The 5000-nt window shown below is 42.1% G+C and overlaps 1 pseudogene; it reads right to left on the bottom strand.

Moving 5' to 3' along the window:
* Positions 1-3855: 3855 nt before the first annotated feature.
* LOC147467558 (uncharacterized) overlaps positions 3856-5000 on the bottom strand; it is a 1921-nt pseudogene continuing 776 nt past the window's right edge.

Raw genomic sequence — 5000 nt, forward strand, 5'->3', positions numbered from 1 at the left:
TTAGTTTTCTCTTCTCTTTATTTTCTTATTTCATACTGGATAATGACCTAGCTACTGCTATTGGTTCTTTCCTCTGACTACCACGATCACAATCACTTTCACTTATCGGAAATCAGCAAAAAGCATCAGAGACAATGATTTAGCAAATGACGTTGCCGTAGACTGTGCAGCGTCTATGGCCAAATATTTGTTTGAGAGGATATATCGTCTTGTTGGGATATTCATTTTTTAAACACAAATTATGATGCCCTTTTCCTTTCACAACTTTTAGAATATATTTCATGACTCTAGCTATTCAGAATACCCTCAAATTTATGACAGAAAAGGGCTTCCCAATAGAATCCATCTGATGGAGATTTCGGTCTCGTTGAGGGGCAGAGGCCGTGATTCCAAGGAAATAATTGTTGAAATTGAAATTGAAATAATTGAAATAATTGAAAGTTATTTCAGATTAATGCTAAGTTTTGGTACATTCGAATTAAATGATGATATCAATATTGTACGTGTGATTCAGAAGGTTGGTATTTCATGACATTCATCTTATACGGTTGGTCGGATCAATCAGCTGGTCTCTTGAGTTAGGCTAGTTTCAAGCAGTCCTTGCCTTGCAGGACTCGTAATGGTCCTGTGAGTCCTAACAATGCCGGAGGTTGCACATATCTTCTCACTACCCCTGTGGCTTTTGAGTACAAGGCCTAATACACTACTTCCCCTTGTTGGAGGATGAATTGAAGGGCTTTCACAGGGAAAATCCTAGCCAAAAAGAAAACACGCTGACTTATTCTCTTGATGACTTAAGTACTAACATGACTAAGGCAATCATTCTGGAGCCTTACAAGGCCCCTAGTGACAAAGGGAAAAAGTTGGCCAAAGCTCTGGCTTCGGTTCAGAGGAAGCCTTTCTATGAGCGCAAACCCTGGGCTGGTCCAAGGGGCCTGGTAGGACCCTCCAAACCTATCGCCCCTCATCCAAATATCCGGCGTCGGTTCGTAGGAATGACAAAGAGTGACCCAAAACGGCATTGGTCTCTGAGGGAGAGTCTTGAGCTCTTAGACGCTTCCCCCCAGTTTAATGTATCCCTAAACCAGTAGACAACTCCTATCAGATGGTGAAGGTGTTGGAGATAATGCTGGCTGACAGTCCGAGAGATAAGGTCATGATCATTGTCCCTTTGGATCAGGCCACACTCGCCTTCTTCCAGGAAACTTGTAAGTTCAGCTATGTTTTTTCTTGTCTTTCCTGTCATGTATTACCTTGTTGTCATCACCTCTTACCCCAAGGTATTGGGGGACTCCCATCTGACGAAAGACCTCAACCAGGCAAGTCCTGGTCACCTTGAAGTGACAAAGTCTCCGTATCTTGAAAATTGGGACTTCTGCAGGCCTCAGGATGTACGTCCCTGAGCCACTTCAGTGCTCTAAGTGCTTTAAGTGACAAAAGTACAGTTACTACCAGGGAACCTGCAAGGCCAGGCCCAATTGTGGTGTCTCTAGTAAGGTACGGAACACCAAGATGGGCTTCAAAGCACACAAGATAGTAAAAGGGACACAGTACAAAGTGTCCCAATTGCACAAGGGGCATCATGCCTGGAGTCTAGCCTATTCTATCAGGAGAGAGGCGGCCTTAAGGCGGCAGGAGGTCGGTGAAAAATAGATAGACTTTCTTCCTGCCCCATCAGGCACCTATGTGTAGGGGCAGACCCCTCCACCCCTAAAAAGAGGAAGGATGCACTGCCCAAATCTAATCTAACACCAGACACTAGCAATGCACATGTAGAGGTTCCACCACAGGACCAGACCCAGAAAGGATCTACAAACCTAAAAAATATTCTCCCGAAGAGTGGATGGTCTCATTTTCACTATTGGGAAGGAGTTGTTCCTGCTGATGACGGTAGTCACAGTAGCAGCAACAGCTTTTGGGAGTACTAGTGAAGAGATGGAGAAGGCAGTCAGGGATGCCATGACGGCAGTAACCCAGACTGCGACTGCCCTGAGTGGGGAAAGAGCAGAGTCCCAAAGACTCTACTACAACTCCAACTCAGGGTGAAACTGCTCTCCTCATACCAACAGAGGGTGAGAAATGTCTCCCAAGCCAATCTGCGGCCAAGACCACATTGACAGAACCTGACCCTAAACTTTGAAGGACAAGGAAACTGAGACCACCGAGAGTAAAGGTCAAGGCAACCAGGGGATCTCCACCTCCCAGGAGGCCCCTCTATAACCCAACCAATGGCTCCCTCTGTCATGTGGACGACAGTGAAGAGTTTGGTGTAAAAATCACTGTCAGTGAGGAACTTACCAAGGAGTTGACTATAAAATCTCTGATGTTACCACTGAGACTGATCAAGTTGACGTCACGGATTACGCAGACATAACTGACTTAGAATAGTGCAGTGCCTTCTTCACAAGGTCCTTGTTCTTTGATATACGTGATATGTCTTATGATCCACCAATATTTTATGTTTTTATTTTTTACGCTTATTTACTGCAAGAAAGACGTGTTTAGTTCTTGTAGCACCATTTATCTGGTGTTTTTATTTCCATTATGAAGACTATTTATATTGCATTGAAACAGAAGTGTAAATCTTTTTACATCAATGTAATTTTCTGAATAAATTAGCAGACGAGCAACACCACCACGTTTTTAAATGTCCAATCCAAACTATATATATTTTTTACTTCACAAATGTGATAATAAAACCCCACATTTATGGTGCCTAGACCCGGGAACAAGATTCCAACAAGGTAAAGAACATTATAGACTAGTTTCGACGCAGTGAATACAATATGAAGAAGACAAAAAAGGCAAGATGTGCGGGCAAGGGTTGGCTGACAAGAGGCCTGAGGCTATAGTTGATACTTTGGCTAAACCTGATGTCACATTAATTAATAGAACTAGAGCGCGCCATCAAACAGCATGATAAGAGACTAGCGAAGTTTGACGAAGTACAAGTAGATTATGAGAGTGTAGTAGAACAAAGTGAACTTGATCAAGTATTAGATGATGCCCATGAATTTCGAACACAGTGTGCCAAATTTAGGATGCTAGCTGGAGCCAAAGTTAAAGAATCAGTAGCGGCCGACGTGCAAGATGTAGTGTCGCAAGGTAATCAAGCAGCCGTCAACGTCGTTACCCAAGTCTTCAGGTGATGTTATTCAGTGGCAGTCATTCTGGGACCAGTTCATATCCCACATTGATGCAATTGGCATTCCAGTAATTAACAAGTATGCACATATATTGTCACTGCTGGAATAAGATGCAAAGAATGTGGTTAAAGGAATGGCCCACACAAGTGGTGTGCGACCAACTGAAGGAGAGATACGGTAGAAAAGAAAGAATCATCTTTACCCATGTCTAAGCTCTTCTGAATGGTAAACTTAACATTAGTACAAGTTGTAAAAAGACTGACGCAGCTGTGGAAACTACGTGATGAAATTCTTACCCAAGCATTAGGCGTCACTGGGAAACAGTGTGAAGTGTTCCTCACTCCAATTATCCTCTCCCGTTTGCCTCACGACCTGCGGCTAGAGTGGGCTAGGGATGGGGATGGACATGAGAGGGATTTGGACTTTCTCCTTGACTTCCTTTATAAGGAAATCTCAAGATTGGAGCAGTCCGAAGCCTTCAGAGTAAAGAAGACTGTTGCTGAAGGAAAGACCGAAAGTGGTGCCCCCAAGGAGAAGTTTTCTGCTGCAGCCCTTCATGCCTCGTCTAAGCAAGAACCTCCTGTCTGCTGTTTTTTGAAGAAGAAACACATGTCTGAAAAGTTAAGTGGGCAAGAAAGAGAGAAGATTAGAAGTCTAGAAGTAATCCTAAACTTCTCGATCAATTTTCATGAAGCTTTATTAACATAAAGCTAAGATACCTACTTACATGTGTAGAAAGTTTGAAGATGGTACACGGAAAAGAAAAAGAGAAAAAAATTAAAATGTAAAAAAATTGTTAAAATCTTAAGCGAACTTTGACCGACTAAGGCTTCCAAGCTAATTAAGATAATCATTTTTTAGAATTATTTTTGATGAAAGTAATCATTGCCTAACAAACTAGAAGCTTTACTTTTCCAATTATATGATTTTTAATGACACAAATAATAAGAAAAAAACATCAACAAGTGTCGCTGCGCCTATAAACTCAGCATTTACGCATGTTTAAAAATTCCAAATTACACTTATTTAAAAAAAAAATTAATGACGAACACAGTGAAAAAAAATTAAGTAAATTGCATAAAAACTGACGGAACAGTAACAACTTAAAGCACATTAATTTACATTTGAGAAAAGTGGATTTGTTGACGACGCAGTGACAATCAGAAGCCTCCAGCTGCATACTCCAAGTCTCTTTGCAGGTTCTTGTTCCTCATTTTCGTCTGAATGGCGAGTCCATCATCTTGTCCATGTTCTGCAGATATTTTTCCATAGAAAGTGTACTCAATGCTAAGTAGGCCTACCACCATCCAACACCGAGCATCATCATGCAGTATACTAATTATGTTGTCATGGGATAACAATTTTCTTTCACCTGTACATCTTTCTTAGTATCCACTACAACGTGACCACATGATCACTTCACTTGGATGTACGTGTCTATTTGGTGGTGCGTAAATTTAGCAGTAGCATTGTTCTGACAACACGATGGACATAACATGCTTTCCACTATTTCTTTCACTGTCTCTTCATAAATTATGCATCGTATTTTCATTTCACTAGCTTCTGGTTGTTCTTTTTGTTCAGTTACAAGAGATTTTCTTTTCTGTGCACTCGTTGGTGCACGTGAACATGACGCAACAGGTGACGGTGGTGACGCCTCTTCACTGCTAAACGCGCCTGGCGCCTTCGCTTCGCTGCAACAATTCATGCTTCTGTCGCAACTATTGCACATTTGCGACGTAAAGCCCCGTTCTTCTTTGGCCTAGGCATTATGTGTAACGGCTCCAAGTTGATGAATGTGTACACAAAGCAGGGGGGTAATCCCGGGTAGCGAGCACGTACCCTTATCCCCTG

The sequence above is a fragment of the Penaeus japonicus genome, unplaced genomic scaffold (assembly GCF_977035675.1).
Source record: "Penaeus japonicus unplaced genomic scaffold, GWHDUDI00000001_assembly GWHDUDI00000035, whole genome shotgun sequence".
Classification (NCBI taxonomy): Eukaryota; Metazoa; Arthropoda; class Malacostraca; order Decapoda; family Penaeidae; genus Penaeus; species Penaeus japonicus.